The 16,437-nt window shown below is 38.6% G+C and overlaps 1 protein-coding gene across 1 annotated transcript in view; it reads right to left on the reverse strand.

Moving 5' to 3' along the window:
* The window catches only part of CCR9 (C-C motif chemokine receptor 9), a 73,278-nt gene that overhangs the window by 43,017 nt on the left and 13,824 nt on the right, over window positions 1–16,437 (reverse strand). The gene's annotated exons all lie outside the window — the stretch shown is intronic.

The following is a 16,437-nucleotide window of genomic DNA, read 5'->3' on the forward strand; positions in this document are numbered from 1 at the left end:
TCTCTCTCTCTCTCTTTCTGTCTCTCTCTCTCTTTCTGTCTCTCTCTCTCTCTTTCTGTCTCTCTCTCTCTCTCTTTCTTTCTGTCTCTCTCTCTCTTTCTGTCTGTCTGTCTGTGTCTCTCTCTCTCTCTGTCTCTCTCTCTATCCCTCTCTCGTTCCCCCTCCCTTTGAGGATTCTGCCTATGCCCAGGCAGAGTTCCTCCTTGGCATGACCCCTCACGCCTGTGAGGAAAGCCACATGAACTCTGCCAGCATCAAGTTTCCTTTCCAATCATTAGAGTGATTTATGGGGGGGAAGAGTTTTTAATATTTTTGTTATCTTAAGTAGCCCTTATTTTCATATTTTACCCCATCCTCATTTTTTAGGGAGGGTAGCTACAGAGTACAGTGTATAGAATGTCTAGGCCAGGAGTCAAGAAGATCTAAGTTCAAATATNCTTTGGGTTACCAAAAGCTAACTCAGTGTCCAATTTGTATAAAGTAGGCAATTAATAAATTCTTGTTGAATTGAATTGAGTTGAATCCTGAAACAGCTCAGACTAGGGTGAGTCTGGTTCCCATATCACTAATTCATTCATCTCCCCTTACTTTGATCTTCTTTCTGTCAATCAGTCAATATTAGTTAATTACTGACTGCACCAGGCACTGAGCTAAGCACTGAGGATCCCAAGAAAACAAAAGCCAGTCACTGCCTAGAAGAGCTCATAACCCTGAAACCAACTTTAAAATATTAATGTCTGCATGAACTCAGGATTCCATTTGAGAATTCCATTCCGTTAGACTCTCCCTCTATGTCTCTTCTTTCCTCCATATCTCTTTGACCAAAAGTAATGAAATTGGAATGATTCTTTATGGGGTTTTTTAAACCCTTACCTTCTGTCTTAGTAACAACTTAGTAAGGCAAGGGCTAGAAATTAGAACCATCCTTGAGGAATCTGGAGGAAGAAAGAGAATATTCATTTTAAGGATAGATCACAATCTCTGATCTGTCAAAAGTAGATACTTGACATCATTATGTAGAAAACAGGACTGTTGTATTGGTTTTGTTGTCCTGCCACTACTCCTGGTAGAACTTTGAGGAGAAGTCCCTTCTTTTTACCTCTTGAAAACTGGCCCATGTACCATATTTGATAGGGATAGAGACTAGACCTGTGGCTTTATTGGCATAAAGAACTTCCAGCTGAAGAAACTCTATTCATCAGAAGAAACTTCTCTCTTGCTTGTATTCCTCTTTTCCTTTGTGAGTTTTTAAAATTCAAAGATATTTTATTTTCCCAATTATATGTAATAATAATTTACAACATGTGTTTTCCAAAATGATAAGACCCAAACCATCTTCCTCCCTCTTTTTATCCCTCCCTCCCCCCAACTTGGAGATAGTAAGCAATTTGATCTGGCCCATACATGTATTATCATTATTGCTTATATTCTTAGAGTTGCCAGCTGCACTGCGAAGTTGGAGATACTTGCCTAGGGGGTCACACAGCTAGCATACACATGGCAGGACAAAGCAGAACTTGAACCCAGTCTCTGGGGTCTGTTGCTGCTCTCTCTCCCTCTCACCAAATAAGGCAGTACATAAATAATATTTACCCACTGTATGCCCAAAGGCTTATTTTATGCTTTTAGAAGTGGGTGTAGATCAGTCAGTATTTCCTTCCTGTGGTTTATAGATATCTATTATCCCTAGTGAGATTTTTGACCATGGCCCAAAAGCCTATCTCTTTGGTGACAGAAAAGGGGAAAAAAGCCAAAATAAACAGCTTTTAGCATCATTATTTCCTGTATGAAACGATCATGGATGGGTCATGAGTATGAAAGTCCTATGAATGTCTTTTTTTGTCACTAGGTATGAAAAATCTAAAAAAAAGTGGTTTTTAAAATTCATTGCTCTTGAACCCCTCTAGCAATTTGAAGGATTATTTAGAGACTTTGATATGTTTTGGATTATTAAGAAAACAACACTGCAAATGAAAAACTATTCAGAATTGTGTTTATTAAATGTTATCTGGAGTCATGAAGCTAGATATGATTTAAGCCTAATAAAGAATCACAGAATGTCAGAGAGACGACGTACATTCAATTCTCTCATTTTTACAAATGAGTAAACTGGTTCAGAAAGCTGAAGTAGCCTGGTCAAAGCCTTACCATTTTAAGAGGTTCCAGAGTTATATCCAGGTGTTTGGGCATGCGAGGGAGCATCATTTATTTGCACACTCAAAATCACTGGAAACCATGTAAATCTATGTAATCTTCGATGAGGAAAATGTATTGGAGAGAGAATCTTTGGCTGGAAAAGGGCAACAAAAAGAACTAATAAGAAGCTGACGCCCAATATAAGTAAGGAGATGTAAGAGAACATCCATCTGCCCTTGACACTTTCAAGTCTTAAGTCCATGATATATGGCATATGAGGAAACTGAAAGGATCTGTAAATGTGATTGCAAAGCATCCATCTGTGATCTGGGAAAGATCATGGAGAATAGGAAAATTGCCATAGGATAGGAGAAGGGCAAATGTGATCCTGGTTGTTTTTTTTTAAGCAGAAAGGAATGGAATCTGCAAGTAGTAGCCAAAGTAGGATCATAGAATCATGAATCTAAAATAACAAGGGACCTCAGAGACTGTGTATCTATGCAGGCTAGATGAGGAAACCGAGACCAAGGAAGATTAAGGAAGCTTGCCCAGGGTCACATACTTTAATAAGGGACAGAACTAGGATGGGATGGAATGGAATCAGTATGGTACAGTGGCAAGGGCACCAGCTTTAGAGCCAGGAACAATGGATTTAAATCCTGACTCTCTCTGCCACACTTTGACAAATCATTTAAGTTTCCTAGACCTCAGTTCTCTCATGTGTAAAATGAGGGGGTTGGGCTAAATAAACTCAAAGCTCTAAATCTATGTATCTCTGATTCTAAGCATGACTTCATGCTTAGATTTACATTTGAAAAAGTCTTTGAATCTGTTCTCATATACAAAATGGAGAAATGCTAGCTCCGCTATAGTACAAGTAGACAAAGCTGGAACCAGTTGAATGGATAGACCTAAAAAGTAATCATTAATTTATCATTAACGATCAGATGTCTACTTGGCTAAAAAATGGAGTTGCATAACCTGGAGAAGGCTTAAGGGAACATAATTTCCATTTCTCAGCATTTGAAGAGCTGTGACATGAGAAAAGGATTGGACTTTTTTGGTTTGATCTCAGAGAATAGAACTTGGAGCAAATGAAAAGACATTGCAGGAGCAAACAACCTTGATATGAGGGATAGGGAACTTCCTAACATTTGGAGCTGTCCAAAAATGCAACGAAGTATGGCAGGAAGGAATAAATTTCTTTTGTCTGGACAATCTCAGGCACAAGCTAGATGATGACTTATTGGTAATGCTGTAGAGGGAATTCTCTTTCATCTATGGGTTGGACTAGATGGCCTCTCAGATTTCTTCGAACTTTGAAGTCCTGTGGTTGTGTGATTCTTACTCAGTAAACATGACCTTCTTAGCATAATACCAGCCCAGCCCTTTCTAGTGGCAAACTTTAAGTTTTAATGTTATCCCATATGTGAAATGAAACAGGACTCTTTTCGTTCTATCTTAAGCAAGAATATGAAGATATTTAACAACTGACTGAAAAAAATTAAATATTTTAAGTTTAATCTGCATTATTAACATTTTCAACACTTTTGTAAGTGTAGACAATCAAAAAAACAATAAATCAAGACCTGATTTGTAGCATTTGCTGATTTCTAAAGTGTTTGTGCTCACACAGAAGATTTAACAGTAGACCCTCCAGAACCTGTTGGCTCTAGAACACCCCTGATTTTAAGCAGCCTCAATCAATCAGCAAGTATTGATTAGGTTGACATGTACCAAGAACTGCAGTAGATGTAGCTAATTCAAATTTTTAAATGACATGATCCCTGTTCATAAGGAGCTTAAAAATAATATTGTACATGTGAAATCCATAACACATTGCTTGCTGTCTCAGGGAGGGGAGAGGATGAGGAAGAAGACGGGAGGAGAGAAGAAGGGAGAGAATTTAGTTCAAATTTTTTAAAAATAACAATTAAAAATTGTTTTTACATGTCCCTGAGGAACAAAATAATTATTTAAAAGGGGAAAATAAAATGTTGTTTTTCCAGATTCATACTGTAAGTTTTATAAACGGGACATGGTCTTTGCTGGAATGTTAAGACTCTAGGCAAAGGCTGCCTGCTTTTGTCCCTCCCTATAGTGTTTTTAGTGCCTTGGGGGAATTTATTGAAGGATCTAAACAAATTGTAAAACAATTAAAACAATTTGGCCAGGTGCTACCTACTAGGAAACATGACAGGAATTGAAAAGGCACATAGAAAGGGGTGTGTGTGTTTATCCCTAACCTCAGAAAGACTCAGCTGGAGTTGTTGACCCATTGACTGTATCCAGATAAGGGGAAAAGGCTAAAGACATTTTACTTGTTAAAGTCATCTTAGAGGAAGGGCTGTTACTCTTTTGTTGAGAAGGACAAGGAACCTCTCACAACACCTATGGGTGCCTTTGCACATCAGATGAGCAGAGCCCTGAAGTAGATTAGATAAAGCTAAAATCTGATTGGCTCCAAGACATGCTGTCCAGGAGTATCCACTCTAAAGGAGGAAAGAGGCTTTCCCAAAGTAGTAGTGGTGGTCCAAGGGGTAACAGGGAAGATGAAGCCCCAGTGAATGGCAGCCTAGAAGCTGAAAAGTGGGAAGTCAATGGAAGACCTGTGAACTACAGCTTCAGATGGGGAAAATACCAACAGGGGGTAGGTTTTGCAAATGGCAGCCATAGAAGTAAGAAGGTTCAGCCCATTCCAAATACCGTGTGTCTCCACAGAGACAATGGTAGTATTAAACAGGTTTCTTTCCAATAGATAGAGCTGTGAAAACTCAGGCAAAAGAGTATTCTCCTTGCTTCAGGAAAGAAAAAAAAATGGTAGGCAATAGTGAAGTCAAAAGCCTGTCTCACCTTCAATTGACCAATCAGCAAGCACGTAAAAACTCACTATGCCCCAGTCACTGTGCGGATCACTAAGGATACAAGGATGTAAATGAAATAGTACTTGTCCCAGGGGAGCTCACATTCTAGAGGAGGAGGACATGTATATATATATATATACATAATATTATTTTATTACTTATTACTTACTCGATATTTATTACTCAATTATTGTGTAAATGCTAACATCCATTAATGAAGGCAATTAAATCACTTAGCTAGGTCTTCTGAAAAGAGTCTTATCCTCCCTCAATAGACTATAAAGTTGTGCCTATCGAAGCTTATTTAGTTAAATGCAAATATCAGAAACCTGTTTGGCTGGCAGATTTAGGCTCATTTTCAGGTTTTGATGGTTGGGTTACAGTTTTTAGTGAAACGAATCTATTATCTTGGCAAAATGAAGATGTCCTTCCACATGACTTTGAAGGTAATTCAAATGCTTTAGAGTGGTGATGGCAAACCTATGACACATGTGTCAGCACTGACATGCATAGCCATTTTCAGTGACACACGGCCTCACGTGGCCGCATACAGAGAAGTATTTTATGGGGCCCCATGCCAAGGATGAAACATTTTCTATAGTGTAGTGTAGACACTCTGTGCACTATAGATGACAATTCTACCTATATTAATTTACCTATTTTGGTTTATTAAATACGGCTATATATTACAATTATACATTTTTGTTATATAAACTATAAATATCATGAAATTATAGTTTTTTTTTTCTCAAAGTAACACACCACACAAGTTATGCTCGGTTTTTCGGTGAATTTTGACACACCAAGCTCAAAAGGTTGCCCATCACTACTTTAGAGTGTGCCATTTCCCTGCCTGACCACTTTTAGAAGAGCAATCACATCCCACTCTCCGACCCCTGCCCACAGACATCACTGTAAAACACTTTTCATAGGGGCATGCAGCAGCAGCAGAAGAAGAACTGAGAACAGTCTTCTATGAACAGGGGACCTGCCTGATTGCCACGCGATTGATGCCCCTGTGAAAGATTTAGTCCAGCAGCACTCTTACCGCTGTCCAGGGCTCTTCTCAGATCATTTTATTCTTTCTAACATGGAATTAATTGGGAAGGATTGGAGAACGGATGGGAAAGACACCTCACTTGCACATATGGAGAAAAATGGTCCAAGAAGAACTTGTGTGTGTGTGTGTACATTCTAAGACAGAAGTATAGGATTCTTTTTTTAATGTTCTACATACATTAACATGCTATACAATTCAACCGCTTTTAAGCATGTATTATGTTCCAGACACTGTGCTAAACTATTATTATTAAATGATAAGCAACAAAAATGAGGGGAAATGGTACAAATGGATTGACTCTAAAGAAGAATTGTCTTTAAAGGATCATTTTAGAGGATGGGTTTGGAAATAGGGGAGAATGGGAGGAGTGGCCTCCAGTGGAAGTGGTTAAAAGAAATGTCCTTGGGGTAAAACCAAGTGAGGAGACGGAAGGAATATATTGATTGAAAAATGTAGGGACTTCCCCAGTTGAAAGGATATGACTAGGCAGTTTTCAGAGGAAGAAATTCAGGCTACCAAAAGCCATAAAAAAAAAGTTCTAAGTCACCATAATGAGAGAAATGAGAATGAAAAGATCTCATACCCATCAAATTGGCAGAGTTGACCCCCCAAAAAAGTAAGAAAGAAAAGAAAAGAAAATGATAAATGTTGGAGAGGCTGTGGGGAAACTGGTACATTAATGCTTTGTTGGCAAGGCTATGATCTGTCCTAGCCACTCAGAAAAGCAATTTGTGCCAAACTATTCACCTCTGACTTAGTGATACCACGACTGGGTCTATACTCCAACACCATCAGAGAAAGAGGAAAAGGACTCCAAAGCACACAAATATGTATAGCAGCTGTCAACTTGAAATGTGGAAACCCCAATTCTGCCCCTGTTCCCTGAGAACTCACCCCAAGGGAAGTCTCAGACTTAGCCATTTCAGACTGAACAATAGACCTTTTAAAAGTGTTTGATAATCCCAGTTTGGGGGGGTGGGGCTAGCAGATCTCAGCAAATGTTAAGTTCCCTTTTAGTCTGAGAAGTTTCCTGTAGTATCAGATCCATTCCCAAGAAGACCAGCATCTGTGCAGGGACCATCCTTTTAGTATGCATTGTAAGTGGAACACTCCCAGATACCCCAGTCCTCTGGCTATGGTTTTCCCCAATTCTGTTGGCATCCTATCAGTATAAGCTGGACCTCTCATTTCCTTGTAGCCATAGTAATGTCACTCAATCGTAGTTTCCTGTCCCAAATGTTATATAAGTTCCCCAAATTCTATTGTTCTTCGAAGAATCATCTAGCACTGTGATCCTCTCAGAGATACTGTTCCCAGAGTCCCAGAGCCCTTGGCTTTGTGTGGTTTTTAGGCGTCTGACTCTGTGTGGCGGCCAAATATTGAACGCTGCCTCTTTCCTGATGAAAGTCTTGGTTTTTCCGACTACTTTCATAGTTCTGTGTTTTTCCCAGGTTAACACAGCTCTTCTTGTGGTGACATTTCATCATTTATATACATATACATCAGCATATAACATATTTATGATATTTACATTTTGACATATTTGTTGACAAAATATCTATACTTTGACATATATATTTTGCAAGATGAGTTTCTCATCTGTAAAATGAGCTGGAGAAGGAAATGGCAAACCACTCCAGTATCTTTGCCAAGGAAACCCCAAATGGGGTCACGAAAAGCTTTCAGACAAGACTGAACAACAAACGTATGCCAGAGAAGCAGCGAGATGGTAGAATAGAGAGTGTTCTGGGTCTAGAATCAGGAAGACTCCTCTTCCTGAGTTCAAATCTGGCCTCAGACACTTAGCAGCCGTGTGACCCTGAACAAGTCATTTAGCCCTGTCTGCCTCAGTTCCCTCATCTATAAAATTGGCTGGAGAAGGAAATGGCAAATCGCTCCAGTATCTTTGCCAAGAAAACTCAAATGGGGTCACAAAGAATCAAACATGACTAAAATGATTGAACAACATATGCGTATACAAATATACAATCGCATATGTGTATATTCACAATGGAATGCTATTGTGTATCTATGTATATGAACAGAGTCAGAAGAACAATTTCTACAATAACAATACTATAAAAGACAAACAACTCAGAAAGACTTAGTAACTCTGATCAATACAATGAAACCAGTCAGTCCCGGAGGACTCATGATGAAGCATGTTATCTACCTCCCAGGAGAGAAGGGATGCACTCAGAGAACAGTCTGAAATGAAGCTTTTTTTATTATTTTTTTATGTCACTAATGGAAAGATTCATTTTGCTTGAATATACACATCATAGTGGGTTTTGTTTTTCTGGCTTTTTTTTAACCCCTTACGTTCCATCTTAGAATCAATACTATGTATTGGTTCCAAGGCAGACAAAGTGGTAAGGGTTAGGCAATGGGGGTTAAGTGACTTGTCCAGGGTCACACAGCAAGGTGATATCTGAGTCTCAAAGGGTGGACAAGGTGGAGGTAGAAGGGAAAGAATTCAGAAGTGTAGATAAAAGAAATTTTTTTCTTTAAAAAGAAAAGTATGGGGATTTATCATGAGATTGTTAAGGCTATAATGGGATTTTTTGGAGGCACAGTAAAATGAGCTATCAGATATGTAAACAAGGTTGGAGAGGGCTTTGGTTCCCGTACCATCACCTCATGTCATAATAAATCCACATATAAGATGCTGATGTGTTTTGTTCTGTTTTTAAAGTGTTGCTCTCGGTCTCAATAAGGGTGAGCTGCCCTGAAAGGCACACAGCGACCTTGTTTGCCTTTCAAAATAAACACACATCCCCCAATGGAAAAAAAAAAAAGTCAACAAAGCAAAAAAAAAAAGGTCAGTGCTCTTGAGATGGTCCTACTTAAAGGAGGGTGTGGCCACCCTCCTAGAAACTCAGATATTCTACATTAGTGGCCACCCAAAGTTGGGTAAACAACTTACAACATAAATTTGACATTTTCATAAAACAGTTTCTGTGGGAATTAAAGACATGGAATGAATATATTCATTTGCAAGACCTTTTTAGGTGTATTATGTGATGGAAAAAATAATCTGCCTTCCAAGGAGGCTTGTCATGAGTAATTTGATATGAGAGATGACTCTTCTTTTCAGGCTTTAATTTTTAAATTTAAGCTTCAATTACCCTCTTGGGTCAGAGGAAAGGAATGCAACCCATTGTGGAGCCTCTATAGTCCCACTATGGTTCTGTCTATACCTTTTTTTATCACCTACTCTAAGAACAAAGTCTGATATTTCATAAAATACAATGCAAAAAGCAAAATAAACAGGGGCAGCTGGGTAGCTCAGTGGATTGAGAGCCAGGCCTAGAGACGGGAGGTCCTAGGTTCAAATCTGGCCTCAGACACTTCCCAGCTGCGTGACCCTGGGCAAGTCACTTGACCCCCATTGCCCACCCTTACCACTCTTCCACCAAGGAGCCAATACACAGAAGTTAAGGGTTTTTAAAAAGAGCAAAATAAACACAAACTGATTTAACTGCTCAGAACACTTTTTAGGAGCTTCAAACCACAAAATGTTCACCAATAAAATAATTATCTGTGTATTCACACCCAGCACCACCATATTGTCATGTTGAAAATGCATTAGAGTAATCCCAGAAATACAAACTTTCAACTAACCCAAAAAAAGAAACTTGGTTTTTTCATGGGTTTTAGATCAACTGCCTAATAGAACTTATTTCAATTGTTTTAGGTCAGACCTAAAACTGTCTAAATGAATAAAGAGGGAATGGATTTTCTATGATAGAGTCATACAATTTCAGAGAAAGATGAGGAGACTGAGGGCCAAAGAAGTGATGGGATTTGCCCAAGATCTCCAGGTTAATGGTAGATCTTTTCACTTTGAACACGGTGGGCTTTTGCCTCCCAGGGCTAACAATAATCTGAACTGACCTGTGAGAGGGGGTACAGTGTAGTCACGGCAAGGCTGACTTCGTGAATTTGGACAAGTTGTGTCCCCTCTCTGAGTCCTTCATTTTCTCCCTTATAATATAAAGGGCACTTACACAGATGATGAAAGTGGTTTTTAAAATCTATGAATTGAAAATATATTGCACTTTGTGGCTTTTTTCTAATACCGTATACATCTTCTAAGTTTTAAACATATCGCACTTATGGGGTAGCTAGGTGGTACAGTGGATAAGACACCCTGCCTGGTGTCAGAAAGATTCAATTTCATGAGTTCAAATCCAGCCTCAGGCACTTACTAGCTGTGGGACCCTGGTCAACTCACTTCACCCTGTTTGCCTCAGTTTCCTTATCAATAAAATGAGCTGGAGAAAGAAATGGCAATCACTTCAGTATCTTTGCCAAGAAAACCCCAAATGGAGTCACAAAGAGTTAGATGCAACTGAAATGATTGAATGACAATAGCAACTCTCCCCTCCACCATCTTGGTCTTTCAAGAAAGTAGGCTCAAACTTAAAGTGGTTGCTACCACATGTGATCCTGAACAAGTTCACTTCAAGACACAACCTAGCCAATGCACACCACAGGACACAAATTTCAGTTATTGGGTCATTCTACTGCCCAGCTGATCCCTATAGGTTTCTGCTCAAGGCAGAACTCCTCATTTTGGCCAACTCTAGAAGGGGAATCAGTTCCTAAACCTTTCAAGATTTTATGAAACAAGGCCAGCTTTGGGGTGGGTTGGGGGAGGAGTCAATAGATTGAGAGCCAGACCTGGAGATGGTAGGTCCTAGGTTCAAATTTGATCTTAGATACTTCCTATGTGTGACCCTGGGCAAGTCACTTAACACCAATTGCCTAACCTTTTACTACTCTTCTGCCTTGGAACCAATGCTTAGGATTGTTTTTAAGATGAAAGATATGGGTTAAAAATTACTTTTACAAAACCCAAAGGGAAGAAGACATGTACAAGAGGCGAAACTACCCCAGACACAGATTTTCCCAGGAAGCCATGCACTCACCAGACAGTCAGATGAGAAGAAGAATACACCTTTCCTCAGAGTTTATAGAGTCACCTCTTACCTCAGGATCAACAAGAAGGAAAGAATAGATTTCTCTGCTTGGAGTTGTTTGTATGTACCATTAGTTCTAGCTAAATAGCCAACCAAAAGACCCCTCGTCACCACACAGTAAGCAGATAGAAATTAGTCACAGAATAAATCCCCACCTGTGCATGTCCTGAAATGGAGAGCCAGGACCTTCCATTCTATATCACCCCTCACTTCCAGAAGCAGGTGGGTCCCTGGACTGGGCCCTCATTGGCCAATTCCCCTTCATAGACTGTTTTCTACTTTTTAGGTCACTTTTACTAGACCTATTGTTTTCTGAATGATACAGTCCCTTGGCAATCTAAGTCTATCAACAGGTCTTTATTAAATACTTACTACGTGCTAGACACTGTACAAGCAGGTATTATAAAGACAAAATCAGAAAGAATCTCTGACTTCAAGGAGCTTATATTCTTTGTGAAGGAAACACCTTGTATATGGATAAGCAAACCTGAAAGTATGGCCAAAGTAACTTCCACAGGAAGTACAAAGAAGAATATTGATCTTGCAAAGGAATTGGGCAAGGAGGTGGGAATGTCCTGAGTCTTAAAAAGAGCTAGGGATTCCAAGAGGGAGAGATGAGAAGGAAGAGTCTATTCAAAGGCTCACGTGACAAAAGATGGAATTTCTTTTATTTGATTTAATATTTTATTTTCCCAATTATATATAATAATCTTTTGCATTCATTCTCTGAAATTATAACATCCAAATTGCCTCCCCCACCCCAGGTGGTAAGCAATCTGGATTATATATGTATGATCTTGCAAAACATATTTCCATATTGGTCATGTTATGAAAGAATACTCATCTAAAACCAAAATCCCCACCCAAAAAAACAACACACCTAAATAAAATGAAAAAGAGATGGAATTTCTCAAAGAATATGTAGCCAGTTTGGCTGGAAACAGAGTCCTTCTGCTGTGAAACTTGTCCAGAAAAATAAATTGATTCTAAGGTTCAATGACAAATAGAAGAATTTGTATTCTTCCTCCACCCCCATGGAAATGGGGAGCCATTGAATCTTTGTGAATCCCTGCAATGGCATAGTCAAACTTGGCCTGAAGTAGTATGAATTTGGCAATCATGTGGAGGATGGATTAGAGTAGAGGGATACTGGGTGCAAGGAGACTATTTAGGAGTCCAGGAGAAAGACAATAAGAACCTGAACCTGGTTAGAGGTCATACATTGGGGTAGAGTTGTCAAAATCTAGCAAATAATTTGGGTATGTGAGGTATGGGAGAAGGTAAAGTTGAGGATGGCCCCAAAGTTGTATATCTTCATCAGTAAGAGGATGTTGGAGGCACTCAATAACAGAATCGGGAAAGAAGCTAATGAATTCCACTTTAGACATGCTGAGTTTGAGATCCCGCTGAGCTCTCCCTGTACCTATCCAGCAGGTAATTACAGGTAATGTCGTGACTGAAATACAGCCAAGAAATGAGCTCTAAATTTGGAGATTTGAGAGTCATTTGCATGGATGTAATAATGAAACTCAGGGGAGATATTGAGATCATGGAGAGAGCCAAGGCTCTTTATAAAAGATACCTGGGGCAGCCAGGTGGCTTAAAGAATAGAGAGCCAGGTGAGAAGATGAGAGGTCCTGGATTCAAATTTGATCCCAGGTACTTCCTAGCTGTGTGACCTTGAGCAAGTCACTTAACCCCAAAGGTCTAGTCCAATGATGGGCAAACTATGGCCCAAGGGCCAGATGTGGCCCCCTGAAATGTTCTATCTAGCCTGTGACATTATTCCTAATCTGACGAATACAATGAGTAGGATACAATACAATGAAACTTCCAGAGTTGCCTTAGAAACAGACTGACAGAGGAGCATTTCCTTTCCTTTGGCCTCCTCTGGTCTAGTCCTTACTTCTCTTCTACCTCGGAACCAATACTTAGTAATATTGATTCTAAGACAAAAGGCAAGGGTTTAAATGTTGTTATACTTATTCATTCCTTACATTCGAAAAAATGTATTTCATCCCACTCTTTCACTTTAAAACCAGTTTCAAGTTCACTTAAAAGGTTTTTGTAGGGAGTGTGAATCTTGGCACAATCACTTGTGAAATAAACACCTTGACACCTCACTAGAGATAAATCAAAGGAATGTGGAAATGAAGGGGGAAAAATGAGCCCCTTCTTGAGCCAGTCAATTTTGTAGTCACTAGACCGGAAGAGCTTAAACCTTTCCTTTTGGTTTTGTTCTGAAATATCCATGTGCATTTATTGCACCATAAAAACATTTTGAGAGGAATCTTTTCATCTTAATAATTTAGCATGACCACTGAAAAGCAGCATGAAACAGTATATAATGGGCCCGTCTTGGAGCCAGAAAAAACATTCAAGTCTTACCTTTGACACACTTTAGCTGTGACAAAAGGCAAATCACTTGATTTACTAGTCATCTCGGGAAACTCTAATATTATACTACAAACATGTTACTCTACATTGGTGGATGGAGTCTCCACACATCGACGTCCTTGGGCCAAAACTAATTCCATCTGTTTCTATCCACTTGCAACACGAAACAGGGAGACTTTAGTGTCTCAAATAAAATGATCATAAAGATCTCCAGACATGTAGGCAATTCTTCCTACCATATCTGCAAGGACAGCCCTTTGAAGATGCTTTGCATATGATTCATCAACCAAAATTTTGATTATATCAGTAGCTACAAATAACACCATTCTGTTACTAAATGAGGTTTTCTTCTTTACACTTAGCACTTCCATAAACAACCTTACATAGTGCAAAATGATTTGATGTCAGGATTGTATTTAACCCTTTAAAGCATTTGATTTTCTCAGGAAATGCTCTCTTGACTTGCCATTTCATATGTATATGTAATGAGCCACAAACTTAATTGGACCTGTCAAGCCAGAGATTCTTCCCCTAAAACGTTACTTACATACTATTAATTTTTTTTAAAAAACAGTGCAAAGGGGGCAGCTGGGTAGCTCAGTGGAGTGAGAGTCAGGCCTAGAGACAGGAGGTCCTAGGTTCAAACCCGGCCTCAGCCACTTCCCAGCTGTGTGACCCTGGGCAAGTCACTTGACCCCCATTGCCCACCCTTACCACTCTTCCACCTATGAGACAATACACCAAAAAGTTAAGGGTTTTAAAAAAATAAATAAATAATTAAAAAAAAAAACAGCGCAGAGACATGAGGTCCCTGTTTCAAAATCGAACTTTAGACACTCTCTAGTTGTGTGACCCTGGACAAGTCACTTAACCCCAATGCCTAGCCCTCTACCACTCTTCCCTCTTGGAACCAATACTTAGTATTGATTCTAAGACAGAAGATAAGGGTGGTTTTTCTTGTTGGTTTTTTTTTTAGCATCTGATTAAACCATCATTGTTTTATTGATTCTGATGATCACAAGTAAGGGTTGTTTTTTTTTAAGTCAATGCAAAATATTTAACGGTGTTCTATTATGATAGAAAAAAATTATGGTAGCTCTTTTTATAGTGGCAAAGAATTGGAAATTATGGATAGCCATCAATTGGGGAAAGGATGAACAACTTGTGGCATATGATTGCCATGAAATACTATTGTGCTATAAGAAATGATGAGAAGAAAGATTTCATAAAAACTTGGAAAGACCTACATGAACTGATGCAGTCAAGTGAGCAGAACCATGACAACACATGACAACATTGTACCCAGTAACAACGGTATTATATGGCTAACAATTGTGAAAGACTTACCTATTCTTAACAATACAGTGATCCAAGACAATCACTAAGTAAGTACTCATGATGAAAATTGCCATCCACCTCTGGAGAAAGAGTTGAAGGACTCTGAATGCAGACTGGAACATACTATATTTCACTTTCTTTTTTCTTCTTTTTTTGTTGTTGTTCAAATTCTCTCCCACAAAATGACTAATATGGAAAAATATTTAAAATATTGCACATGTGAAATCTACATCAAATTGCTTATTATCTCAGGGAGTAGGGGAAAAGGGAGAAAGAGAAATGGAGAGAATTTGGCTCAAAATTTTTTAAAGGTTAAAATATGTTTTTACATGTACTAGAGGGAAAAATAAAATGTTAATAAAAAGCCAATAAGTAAACAGGAAAAAAACTAGAGAATGGTGAATTAATTATTATATATTCATGTATTAGAATATGATGCTGCTATTAAAAAGATAAATATGAAAGATACAAGTACATGCAGAGTGAAATCATCAGTAACTATATACATTCTTGCCATGTCTCTATTAAAAATGGAAGAGAGAAGGAAGGGAGAAAAAAACAAGCAAAAAGTGGAAATTTGTGCAGGTCTACAAGGGAACAAAGAGAATGAAAGCATCTTCTTTGCTTGCTTGTATGTTAATTCATTTAGTTAATACTTGTTAAAGGCTAAGATTTTGGAGTGAAAGCTTGATTACTCTTATTCTGCATGTTTATTCAGTCATGTTGATGGGTGTTGCATTTGTCATTTTCTAGTTTTAAAAGAATTCATTATTAACTAGACTTAGGACAAATAAGATATCTTTCACTATTTGAGTGGAAAAGATGGACAGATGTAGACTAGACAATAATACTAATAGATTCAGAATTGCTGAATGGCCAGACTCGAAGAGTAAATATTAATGCCATGTCAATTTGGCAGGAGGTCTCCCTCCAGTAGCATACCCAAGGGAATTGGGTTCTATTTCACATTTTAATCAGTGATTTGGATTTACAGTATAGATGACATGCTCAACAGAGCTGAAGATGGCAGAAAGCTGAGAAGGATAGCTTACACATTAAAGAACAGAGTCAAGATCTGAAAAAATTGGGTTAAATCTAATCAGATGGAATTCAATAAGGATAAATGTGTCATCTTGTACTTGGGGAGAAAACATTAGCTTCACAAGTATAAAGTGAGGGAGATATGGATAGACTACAGTTTGTGTGAAACATATTGAGGGATTTAGTGACCTGCCAACTCATTGCAAGATAGCAGTGTGATCTGACTGACAAAAAATGAATGTAACTGGACTACATTAAGGAGCTTCCAAAAATAAGGAGTTCCCTACTCTGTCCTCCTCAGACCTCATCAGGAATGGTGAGTTCAGTTTTGGACACTCAGATTTTAGACAGACATTGATAATTGGAAAGTGTCCAGAAGAGGACACACAGGATGGGAAAAGGCCATAAGTCGATATGATGGTCACTTGAAGGAATTGGAGATGGTTAGTCTGGTGTTTAGCCAAGGACGCTTGGGAGAGAATATGATACCTAGTATTTGAAGGGCTGTCATGTGGAGAAGGGATTCAACTTTTATGTGTGTGTGTCCATATTCAGGTACATATATATATATATATATATATATATATATATATATATATATATATATATATGATCA

This window comes from Gracilinanus agilis, chromosome 5 (genome assembly GCF_016433145.1).
Source record: "Gracilinanus agilis isolate LMUSP501 chromosome 5, AgileGrace, whole genome shotgun sequence".
Taxonomy (NCBI): domain Eukaryota; kingdom Metazoa; phylum Chordata; class Mammalia; order Didelphimorphia; family Didelphidae; genus Gracilinanus; species Gracilinanus agilis.